The sequence below is a fragment of the Eretmochelys imbricata genome, chromosome 3 (assembly GCF_965152235.1).
Source record: "Eretmochelys imbricata isolate rEreImb1 chromosome 3, rEreImb1.hap1, whole genome shotgun sequence".
NCBI lineage: Eukaryota > Metazoa > Chordata > Testudines > Cheloniidae > Eretmochelys > Eretmochelys imbricata.
The window spans coordinates 151,741,174-151,754,173 of record NC_135574.1 but is presented as its reverse complement, the minus strand read 5'-3'; positions in this window follow the sequence as shown (position 1 = coordinate 151,754,173).

The following is a 13,000-nucleotide window of genomic DNA, read 5'->3' as shown; positions in this document are numbered from 1 at the left end:
CAGGAGCATGAGACCTTGATCAATATTAATTATGTGCACTTCACAACATTTACAAACACCAGTCAATAGAAGAAGATATGATATCAGGGCCTCCTAGCTCCCAGCCCAACACTCCTATTACACATCACATGTGAAGAAGTGATATCCATAAATGTATTTGTTATGTATAAGGCTATGATTTAAACATGGTTATTTTTAGTAAAAGTCATGGACGGTCATGGGCAAGAAACAAAAAAGTGACCTGTCCATGACTTATACCATAAATACCCCTGATTGAATCTTATGGCGGAGTGCCAGGGGGAGCCTTGAGGGACCCATGGCACCAGCTGCGAGGGGGAAGCCCAGGTGGGCCCGCTGCCAGGGGGGACCCTGGGGCCCAGCGGTTGCTCCAGTGGCTGCCAGGGGCAGTGAGTTCTGGGGGACCAGCAGCTCCCCTGGCCGACGACAGGGGCGGGGAACGCCGAGGGGCCAGCAGCTGCTCTGGCCACCTAGGGACTACTGCCAGGAGCCTCTGAGCTGCAGCTGCTCCTGGCTCCCTGGGACCGCTGCTCAGGTGGTCCCCGGAGCCAGCCACATCGACCGTTGCTCAGGTGGTCCCTGGAGCCAGCTGCCAGGGACTGCCAGAGGGCCTCCTAAGCAGCTGGCCACAGAGCTGTTCCAGCAGCAGCCAGTGTGACTGTCAGCCACACTGGCCACTGCAGAAGTCATGGAGATCGCAGGAAGTCATGGAATCTGTGACTTCCACAACCTCCGTGACAAACACGGGGCCCTAATCATGTACCTTTAACCTCCTCATCTGCCATCTGCCCAATAATCTACTTACATGAGTAATGGTTTGAAGGATCAACCTTAAAACCTTTGAACTCTGGGATATTTGTCTCTTCAGGTGGATGAAAACCAGGCCTACAAGGTAAATGAAGGGTTGAGGCTTTGGCAGTAGGGTAAGAACTTGCAGAATACAAGTTTGGATTCTGGACTCCCTGGATACAGACTAACATGGCTAACCCCTGATACTGGACTTCCTGGGAAGCAAGTACCTGGGATCAGCACCATCAGACCACTTGAGAGGAGACACAAGAATAACAGATCTAAAAGTGTACAGTAAGGCTCAAACCACAGATGTTCTGAGCACCTTCAACTCCTATTGATGCCTGTTATATTTGAGGATGCTCAGTACTTCATAGGGTAGGGTCTCTTATGTTTAAGGCCAGCCCTGATTATTTCCTAGCAGACAGAAGAAAAAAAAAAAGACACTGCACAGCAGGTTGTGATAGGACTCCCAGGGAGGCTAATTATATCATTGAACTGTTATTACCACTTTGTACTGGGACTGCACAGCTGCAAGATTTGAGCCTCCTGGGGGACAAGAAGGAGCATGTGTTCATAGCCTCCTGAAGAAAGAGTGAGACAGCTACTGAAAAATGTATCACAGGTAGCCACAAGTATGTGCTACAAGCCTTCCTGGAGACACCAAGATAAAAAGCATAAAAGTTCATGGGTTAAATTCAGAATCAGTAAGTGGGAGTAATGCCCATTGACTTCAGTAGAATGGTACCCATTTACATCAGGTCTGAATTTGGCCTCACTGATCAAAGTTTCTTTAGCCAGCAGTTGGTGCTTAAGGAACTGAAAGAGGGGGAACAAGAGAGGTGTTAAAACCAGACTGCAGCACGAAGAGCAAGAGGCATATTCCAGAATGAGTGTGGGTGTATGTATGCACTTATTCAAACTGGTTTGAAAAAGAACATATCCAAACCTATACCTTAAACTTGACTGGGTCCTTGTAAGTTTCCAAAATGTTTTGACAAATTGTATTTATTATGATTCAATTTCATTTACCTATGCCTGATGATGCGCCCCTTGGGTCTTAGGGCTTTGCTCCTGTGAGATCCTAAGCATCCACTGAGACAGGCTGAAGTCAATAGGAATTGGTGCACTTATCACTTTCTAAGATCAATCCCTAATATATTTGCCATTGTGCTTATGAATCAGTCTCTTTTGTGCTAATGTTGCAGTTTCTAGCAGAACCAGAGCCATTTATAAAATTGAGGGATGTGTGAACTTGGTCAGGTAACATAGACTCACCTCAAACATTTTCACTACAATCATGCATCCATCTTCTCAGGGTCAAATATGGTTAGTTAACTCTTCCCTGATTTCCTTGCACTTTTTCCTGCTGAGACGGGAAGTGGGGAGTGCTGAAATATTATGAAACAGGGTTCTTAGAAGATTTCTAGCCTGACCAGACACAGGAAGATCCAGAGATTTGGTAGGCTGGTTCCTGCAAATTTTCCAGCCCAATTTTGTGAATTTAGGAGGTTCAAGCAGATGAGATGAATTTGGTACCGTGGTTAAAGCACAGGATTAGGATAAATTAGTTCTGCCATGGAGTTACTGTGTTTTCTTGGGCAGGCCACTTAACCTCTCTGTGCCTCTGTTTCTTCATGTACAAAATAGGTATAACAACACTAACTTACTCAACAAGGGTGTTGTGAGGATAAATTAATTAATGTTGATAAAGTTTTCTAATATCCACAGATTGAAGGTGCTAGAAGACAGTAAATTACTCTTAATACTTAAGCTTTGGGGCGCTTTGCTTCTCTGAACCAAGCCTAAAAGTTACAAAATCACTAACAAAATACATGTATACTGCTGAGAAGTTAAAAAAGTAAACTTATAGCAAGTCTCCTCACTCTGTGCATGTTTCCAAATTACCCTATTTTACAGGGTTTCAGACAGTTTGTTTCTAATGGGCCAAAGCCAACAACAACCAAGTAATCATTTGTTACTCTCCTTTGCCTTCATTAACATCTTGATCGTATAAACCATTCAGTAATCTAAAGAAAATAGCTAGAGTCTCTGCAAATACCTTTCTCTGTGCACGTCACTAGAAAACCAGAAGTATGTTAACTAACTCACAGTACCTCACATTAGTTTATAGAAAAGGGGGATCACTTATATCACTCCAAACATTAGTATCATTGTGCAATTGTGCATGCCTCTCTACTCTGTTCTGTTTTGGGATGCTGATTCAATTGGTTTTCAGGAAAACATTGATGTGCGCACAGGGGAAAGGTCAGTGAAGGCCAGAGTAGTCAAAGCAGACAAGGCAAGAATAAAATGTTGATTTCCAGGAATTAGATTTGTTTAGGAAAATACCAAGAACATATGCACAGAAGGTAATAACTGCAAGCCCCCATGACATCCTAACTCTGAGAAGGAACTGGAGGTTTTAACGTTGAAAAGAGTAAATAAATTACTACATTTTTAAAGTCAATCTTGACAATTTAAATTCATTGTAGAACTAGCATTCAGATTAAATATGGAACCTTCCTTGGACTATTTTATAAATGGCCATATGTGTTGCTGTTTAAAGGACTTTGCATGAAACTCATAATGACACCAATAAGTCATCCGTCAAGGGTTGGCTGTGTACTCTGAGGCATAACACCTAATGGTGAGAGTTCTAGGGTTGATTTATCTGGCTATTACAACCCAAGATAGCACTGCCCGCTGGCAAGAGTCCAAAGGCTGTTCTGCCTAGCTGCTACAGTTCAGGGGTAGCATTGCCTCTTAGCAAGAGTGGGGAGGAATAGGGGAACTAAGGCCTATCCTAATCCACCGGGTTCTGACCCACAGCCCTTCAAAACAGTTGCCTTCATAGAGGGCTCAGGGCCTCATACCCCAAAGCCCACTCTCTAGGTCACTCCCTACACTTGTTCCAATCCCTCCAGCATCCTCATGGGCTGAACGTGGGATCCCTCCTGTGTTTCCCTCCAGTGTGTCTCCGCATTCTCTCCCACTGGCCCTGGTGAGTCATCACCCTTGACTCTTGTGGTCGGCTGGCTCCCAGGGGCTTTGCAGTGTGGAGCCCTGGCAGCTTCCCAGCAGCAGTCTGCTGCACTCAACTGCTCTGCTCCCTGGTCCACCCAGATGAGCTGAGTCATTCCTTTTTAAATGCTCCTTCCATTGGGAGCATGCCCAGCAGAGGTGAGGGGGTGTGGCCACTTAGACCCAGAGCAGCTCCTTAACCCTTGCCTCACTAGTACGGGGTTGGTACACCCCATCACAGCATCTATGTGTAGGACAAGGTAAGAGGGAAAGAATACCACTCATGGCACTTTCTTATAAGAGAGGTACAGTACGCTGAGATACAACTCTTATAAGAGTAGTTTTTTCCTTAATGTCCCTGACCTAAATGTCTAATCCTCCCATCCACCTGGCTGCTGCCCTCCATCTCAAAGATGACTGAATTTCAGTGTTATTATCCATAGAAGGTGAAATCCTTCCAGGCACCCCCTCTGGATGCAAACTACAGAAAGGCCACACCCCCTAAAAGTGTGTGAAAAAGACACCGCTCCCGCCCGAGTGATGCAAGTTACAGCAATGTAAGCGCTGTCCACACTGGTGCTATGTCAGTGGGAGATGCTCTCCCGCTGACATAGCTTCTACCTCTCACAGAAGTGGAGTAATTATGCTGAATGCAGAGAGCGCTCCCATTGGCATACAGCGTCTTCACCAGATACACTACAGCAGCGCAGCTGCATCAGCACAGCTGTGTCCATGTAGCACTTCTAGTGTAGGCCTGCCCTGAGGAACAGACTCTGTAAACACAATTTCTGATGCAATTTTAACTGTGGTCTCACTATTGTGAGACCATAATAATGTAATACAAATACTGAATCCTGGTATTTTTAGAGGGATAGAATCATAGAACCATAGGGTGAGAAGGGATCGCAAGGGTCATCTACTCTAACTCTCTGCCAAGATGCAGGATTTGTTATGTCTAAACCATCCAAGACAGATGACTATCCAGCCTCCTTTTGAAAGTGTCCAGTGACGGAGCTTCCACAACCTCCCTAGACAGGTTGTGTTTTGCTAAATCTTCAATAGTTTTTCATCACTGCTTTTTTTCTTTTGCATCCTTGATTTTCTGTTGAATTGTGCATGGAAGGAAAGGAGGGAGACAGAAGATCTAGATTCTGTTCCTACATCTGTCACAGGCAAACCTTAGACAAGTGTCTTAACTGTTCAGCTCGGTTTCCACACCCTTAGGGACAGACATTTTCTACTATGGAGTGAATAGTTGGGGAATGTATCTCCAAGCCTATCTGTGAACTCTGAATCAGATTTTCATTTGTATGTATTATTTTGTTAACTTCTCATGCAAGCAAAACTGTGCTCATGAAAATTTTCAGAGAAAGTAAATTTCAGGCCTGTAGATGAGGTGTAATCAAGAAATGTGGTTAGTTTTGAGATGAAATAAAATCTATTTTGACTGGAGGCAGAAGTAGTTAATAAAGGTTAAGTCAGCCAATGAGGTAATATATATACTCAGTGACTGAGGTGACCGGTTCAAAAGCTTGAATGGTGAATTCTGATGACTGAATAATTAACTGAATTCTTGCTACAAACAACTCACTAAAATTTGCAAACAAAAATAAAGGGCTAAAGTCATTGAATGAACTGAGCCAGATTCTAGGCTATTCTGGTGCTGTGCTTGACAGCTTAGAGAGTGAAAAGGTAAGGTGGCATTAAGCTACTCTTACATCCCTCCCAATCCTGAGGCCAGCTGAGGGCAGCTCTAAATTACATCCAGCTGCAAGAGCCATTCCAGCAGCCTGAATTACTGTGCAGAGTGATGCTCCAGGACGGGGGTCACAAGAGAAGGTACGTAATCTTGAGGAAGCTGGTTATGTCAGTTTTTCAGATTTGTGATGCTAGGGAGCAGGGGCAGGGAGAAACAAAGACCTGACCCTTTGTTGGCAACAAATATTTTGACTAGCATCTTTCCCTGATAGGGGTTATAAGTCTGATTTCATTAACCTTTATCAATTTCTTTGAGATCTCTCAATCGATGTCCCTATGCAAGTTGAACAAAATATTATATAAAGCAAAAATTACAATGCCAGAGTATATACAATGGCTATATGGGAAATAATCATTCTTCTCTCTTTGAAGAATTGTTTGACAAGCCTTTACATTATTTCCCTAGGAATTGGTTTGGCTTAAGTGTGTTTATCCTTTTGCCTTCTTTTAGCTTATGTTTGCATTTACTGCCAATTAATAACAGACAAACACAACATAGGGTTGTTAGATTATTTTATGAACTGTGGATATTTCCATACTTCACTTCTACATAACATCAACAGTTTAGGGAAAAGGGAATGTGGCAAGAAGCCCATGGAAAAGGTGGGTTGGACTGCAAGCTGGATGTGAAGATAACAAACATGCAAGCTGATCTTCATTAAGTAATTTTATATGCATTGGAGGAGAATTCTGATATACACATATCCCTGGGATGCTTTTGGTTAACAGGAATATTTCAATAATTTTTACTTTACAGAATCAATTAAGATATAATAGCAATAAGAAATAATTTTATTTCTAAAGTGCCTCATCCCACCGTGATCCAATTTCATCAGTTACGTTCTAGAGCTTCATTCCATAATGTGCACAGTGAATAATCATCTAGTCTAATCCTCTTCCAAGATGCTAGGCAGCCCCTTCTACCATTGTTTGTCACTGTACGTTATTAAGGGCCTGATCCTGCTATTTAGGGTGAATGGTGAAATTCCCACTGATTGCTATGGTGCAGGATCAAGCCCTAAGCTCATTAACAACTGTCCACATCTACTGAACTACTGCCCCTCTCGCTTATGTACTGGACCCAAATAACATATCCTTGGACTCCCTTTTTATCTTCCCTCACCACATTATACTCTGCACCACCTCCTTCTGGATCATGCTCCACAACAACTTGTCTTTTAGGGAAAATATTTTATAGGAAAAACATGACAGCCCTGCTCTAGGCCATGAATGGATATAAAGGTTTGGCTCATGCAATAATGCATCTGTAATATTTTGCCCCAAGGTCACTTCATTTTTAACCACATCATGCACTTGTTATCCCTGGCTACTTCACAAGCCATTGTTTATTAGAGTAGTGACAGGGACCAGCCATGCCGAATCATGGTTCTAAGATTCTAAGATCCTAAGATCAAGGTCCCATTGTCCTTGGCACTGTACTAAAGAGCTTAGTATAAATAGACAAGACAACAGGAAGGGCAAAGGGCACAGTAATCAATATGACTGGTGACCAACAAATCTGTTAGTTCCATTATTTTTATTTATTTATTTTAGTTGGATTTAGTAGGGGGCGGGATTAGCTAAATAGTAAGACAAAGGAAGGGAGAAGGGTGAGAGGGAGAGAGCAGAGGAGAAAGGGAAGGGATGGAAGTCAGGAGGTGTAGGAGCAGGATGAGGCCGAGGTGAACAGTCTGTGTGATGAGGATGGGAGATGGTCGGAGAAAACAGACTATCAGCACAGGGCAGAGACAGCACAGTCAAAACGGTAGAAAATATAATCAGTATCAGCCCTTGCTTAAGGTACTTCTGCAGTTGCTCTGCTGGCTTCAGTCTCTAGCTGCCTCCTCTCTGGCAGAGGAAAGGGGGATACTCCCATACAGTTTTGGGCCAGGGCACACTGGACATATGTTGATGTTTGTTCTTCAGTGGCTCTATTCCCTCCTCTCTGTAGAAATCTCAGAGCGTGATCGTGAGCAGCTGTTCAACCACACCACGGATCCTCTCTTGTCAATTCCCACAGGGTCCTACTCAGTCAGTCATCACCCTCAAAGTGTATATGACACTGCTAAGGGAAATTGCAAAGGTACTTTGGGCTGTAGTACCACCAGTATGCTAATGACTCTTCTCCTTTGCACCTGTTCTGTATTATCTGACTTCTTTGCTTTCCCACTGCTTGGTCAGAGGGACCAGAAAGAGAATGTCTTTATTTGATGATGGGGACATCATCTCTAATTATTCTCTACACAGGTGTTCTCTAATTCCCAGGGACCTTGGGGAGCAGAATGTAAATTAGAGCAGCCGTGAGGGTGCTGTAACTTATGCCAGGACCTGGAAAGTGTTCTCCCCAGAAATCAGGGTGTGCAAAGGTGACCCAACTGCAGGAGAAAAATCATTAAGAATCAGGCAACAACAATAACAATAATTGAAACCAATAAGTTTAAGCCAGTTTAACTTATTCCTAATTAACTTGAGCTACGCCAGAAAAAGCCACTCTTAAACCAAAGTAAGAATGTCCACACTGGGATTCACATGCGTTTAACTATATCAGTGACACTGGTGCAGGTTTCCTCTATATAGAAAGCTGACATTAGTACAACCACATGTATCTATTACTAAATGCATCTATTCAAAAGAAAAGAGATCCACTTAAACACTGTGACTTCAGGAATGTTTGCTGTATAACATTTTGTTTTGTTCAACTATGCATATAATTCACCTAAAAAGAGGATTATAGAAGTGATCATTCTCTTTAAGGTGACATTGCCTACTACACTCGTGCAATATACCATGTAAAAAAGCATAAAACCCTACTCTACATATTTGTATTTACGGAGAACATTTATGTTCAACATTAACAAAAGGGCATGTGATGGGGTGTTCTACTCATTGCTGGACAGCGCTTCCTCCTGGCAGTTCCAGGGGATTGGCTCTGCACGGAGGATGCCCTTCCCTGCAGTTGTACTCTGTCTCGCTGTCTCAGTCTATAACCTTTCTTTCACTCCAGGAGCTGCTGCAGCCTCGTTGTGACTCTGCCCTCTGGCCAGGTCACTCAGTGGTTTCCCTTTCCAGGGTAGAGTCCTTCAAAGTCTCTTCTCTTCAAGGGGCATCCAGCAGTCCTCAGGCCCAGTGCCATGACCCAGTCACTCCTCAGTCTTCCGGTTCACTGCCCTAACAGTGCCACTTCCCCAGGTAAGGAAACCCTGATAAAGCACTGGGAGGGAGTGTTTGTGTGTTCTGCTCACCACTCTACTATTAAGATGTCAAGCGGTCTTGAGCAAGTTACTTCACCTCTGCATTCTTCAGTTTACTCATATATCAAATATGTAGCTATAACAATACATACCTAATGTACTTCACTGGGATTCTTCAAAGCCTAGTGAGCCAAATTCAGCCCTAAAATGGAAGGGATGTAATTCCACTTATACCAGGGCTAAAACTGACCAATTTGGAAAGTGCTTTGGGATACTTGAAAAGAGATACTATGTAAGCACAGGTCATTATTAAATATGTGATCAGTTATATTATATTAAATACTAAATCAGTGATAGTATTTAGAATGAATGCACTAAAGCCCAGTTTTTTAAAGGTATTTAGGTTTTGCTGTGCTCAGCATCACAATGCCGAATTCATTTAGGAACCTACATCTCTCTTCTTTTCAAGTACGCAAATCCCTTTTGAAAATGAGCTTTAGGCTCCTAAAGCAGTAAAGTGTTGCAACGCTGAACGCAGCATTACAAAATACCTTTACAACCCTTGGCCTAATGACTCATATACAGTATAAGCACCCTGGACAACAAACAGAGTTTCCTCCTGGGGGGAATTCTGTGCCACTGTGCAATGCAGAATTTTGCAGAAATTAATGTTGTGTGTGCAGAATTTCCTTTCCCCCACAGAAATGGGCTGCAGTGCTCCTAGCCACCACTAGGGGCCACTGGACTCAGCAGAGCCCAGCTTGCACACAGATGACACTTCTGGAGGGAAGGAGGGGGAGCTAGAGGGTTCCTGGCAGATGTAGTTCCCGGCATGCCCTGAGGGTAGGAGAGGGTGGCACGCAGGAAACTCCGTGCAAGCCTGGGAACAAGCATCAGGCTGTTTCTGCCTCTGGATCCCTGGGCTCTGGGGAAGGAGTGCCTGGGCAAGGGGGGGCCTGCAGTTGGGCACAGGGGGGGACGACACGATGTGGGTATCTGGATTGGGGGGGCCCTGAGGTGGGGCTCTGGGGACAAGGGGGTTAGGGTGTATTGGCTGGGGGGAGCCCCACAGCTGGACTCTGGGGGGCAAGAAGCGGGCAGAGAAACAGGAACTGAGTTGTCATAGGGGTTTCTTTAACTCTCTACTCCAGGGGGAATTTTTGTCTGTGTCTGTATTGTTACAGGCATACTTGCTGACAGGTATTTTGAAATAAATTACCAAAATAATTGAAACTGGTGTGATTAAGTACTGTTATTTTGACAAATAAAATTTGCTGAATTTTGCAGAATTTTAAAATATTGTGTGCATAATTTTTAATTTTTTAGCACAGAATTTTTAATTTTTTGGTGCAGAATGCCCCCAGGAGTAAGAGTTCTTAGCAGGGATTGGGTGCCCAGTTGGGCACCCTCCTGCTGTCTTTCTGAAGGAAAGTTAGTGGTCAGGATAGACATGCAAAGTCAAAGTTAGGTAAATAAATGAATATTTTTTTAAAGAAGTCTTTTTTACCACTGGTGAATCAGACAGAAAGTCTGCCTCTGCACAGTGGCAAGCAAATGATGTCTGCAGCCGCTGACTATCAACTGTTACCCATTTATAGGATTTCTCAACTACCAGACTGGGCACACAAGTACTAGCATATGACAAAATCACTCAGCACCAAATATACTTGGCACTTGGGGCCTGAATGAGCTACATTAGTTGGTTTATTTTAAACGAAAAGTTGGAAGCTGCCAAATAAACAAATCTGAAAACCTAATTCTTTTTTCCTCATTATTTTAAAATATGTAGCCTCATTAAAAAAATTAGATTGCATAAACACTGTTGGAAAATGCCTTAATAAAAAGTCTTCTATTTTGTTTCAAAGAGTCTGAGAACGTTTCTAATTTGCACATTTCTTTTATGCTGATGTTCCCCTAGGTCTGTTTTAGAGTATGGTAAGAATTATTTTCAGGAGCCATTAAGACTCTGTGTGCTTCAGTAACAAAATGTATGTATCATACACACTCACAGAATTATGAAATAAATTAAAGCAACACTCTGGCTTAGGAAAACCCAGTTCCCCCCCAGAATACCTCCATTTCCTCCTCTTTGCAATGAGGTAAGCACCCTCTGTGAGGCTAATTTGTTAATGTTTGACATCCTGGATGGAAGGTACTAGAGATGCACAAGGAGCTATTATTAAATCCATGCAATGGCCCCAACAAGCATACATGTATACTCATGTTTTCATTGCAACTGATGCTCTAGGTCAAATTTTAAGTGGGGTGCATATCTCTCTGTAGGTTCAATTGTGTTCTTATAGCAGGGACATTTCTGAATATCTGCTCCTTCAGTTCTGCCATCTTCTTAGTGCAACAACTTTGCTTCTTCAACTTAATTGAATCCCGTGCTCACTATCCCAGCTGCCTTTGACTCAAACCCTCCCCTCTTCCTCCCTCCACGTTTTTCCCAGCACAGCATCTCACCAAGTTCTTCCAAGAGAAAACTGGCAAAATATGTGACCTTCCTCTGCCCCTCTGTGCCTTCCCTTCCCCTCCTACAACTCTCTCCTCCTCCACTGTCACAGATGCAGAAGTTTCTTATCTGCTCTCATCTAACACTTTCACTTGCCCTACTGGACCCCATCCCATCTCTTGAACTCCCTTGCACCCACTCTCAATCCTCTCCCTTACTCTTTTTCCTTACCCACTCACTCTCCTCTGGCTCGTTCCCCTTATAATACAAACTAGCTCTAGTCTCTCCCATCTTTTGCTTCTCCAGCAACCAGGCCTTCTCCTTTTCATCTCTAAGCTCATTGAATGCACTGTCTACAACTGCTGGCTGGAATTCTCCTCCAATTCCATCCTAGACCCTCTCCAGTCTGGCTTCCCCCACTTTCACTCCACTGAAACCACTCTCGCTAAAGTCTTAAAGTATTAATTGTATTGATTACTTAAGAATTTCCAGTTAATGCTCTGAGTTTTGATAGGTTCTTGTCCTAAGATCAAGCCCAGGAATATTAGAATTACTGTTAAGTTGGGAACCCCAACCTGCATGGTTGCAACACTCAGACTTCGGAAAAACCTTCTATGCTTGTAATAGTTTTATTAATAATTAACAAAGTTATAAACACTCCAAACCAGCAAGGCAGATAAAGATAATTCAAAATGTGCACCTGAGCATCTGTATACTTGCAACATCCCTTACAGAATAATCTGAAGTGTTAGTCATTATCCATCATCATCATCTTACTTGTCACCATCACCAGTGGTTGTCATCCTGGCATCTCCCATCAACTACAACTTCCAAAGCAAACAGGCAGGGATACAGCTTTTATAATGTGTTATATTGATACAACTATGCTTACTGCATATTCAGTAGAGGGTTTCATGTCCTTTTCCTTATTTATATTTCCTAACCCTACTAATATTGGGGTGCCCTTCTCCCAGACATTACCAGTCTATTTTGAAGGAGAAGGTAGTTAAGGACATTGAAGTCAATGGTAAATGGGACAAAATACAACATGGTTTTACAAAAGGTAGATCGTGCCAAACCAACCTGATCTCCTTCTTTGAGAAAGTAACAGATTTTTTAGATAAAGGAAACGCAGTGGATCTAATTTACTTAGATTTTAGTAAGGCGTTTGATACGGTGCCACATGGGGAATTATTAGTTAAATTGGATAAGATGGGCATCAATAGGAATATTGAAAGGTGGATAGGGAATTGGTTAAAGGGGAGACTACAACGGGTCCTACTGAAAGGTGAACTGTCAAGTTGGAGGGAGGTTACCAGTGGAGTTCCTCAGGGATCGGTTTTGGGACCAATCTTATTTAATCTTTTTATTACTGACCTGGGCACAAAAAGTGGGAGTGTGCTACTAAAGTTTGCAGATGATACAAAGCTGGGAGGTATTGCTAATTTAGAGAAGGACAGGGAAACCCTACAGGAGGATCTGGATGACCTTGTAAACTGGAGTAATAGGAATAGGATGAAATTTAATAGTGAGAAGTGTAAGGTCATGCATTTAGGGATTAATAACAAGAATTTTAGTTATAAGCTAGGGACGCATCAACTAGAAGTAACGGAGGAGGAAAAGGACCTTGGAGTATTGGTTGATCATAGGATGACTATGAGCTGCCAATGTGATATGGCTGTGAAAAAAGCTAATGTCGTCTTGGGATGCATCAGGAGAGGTATTTCCAGTAGGGATAAGGAGGTTTTAGTACCGTTATATAAGG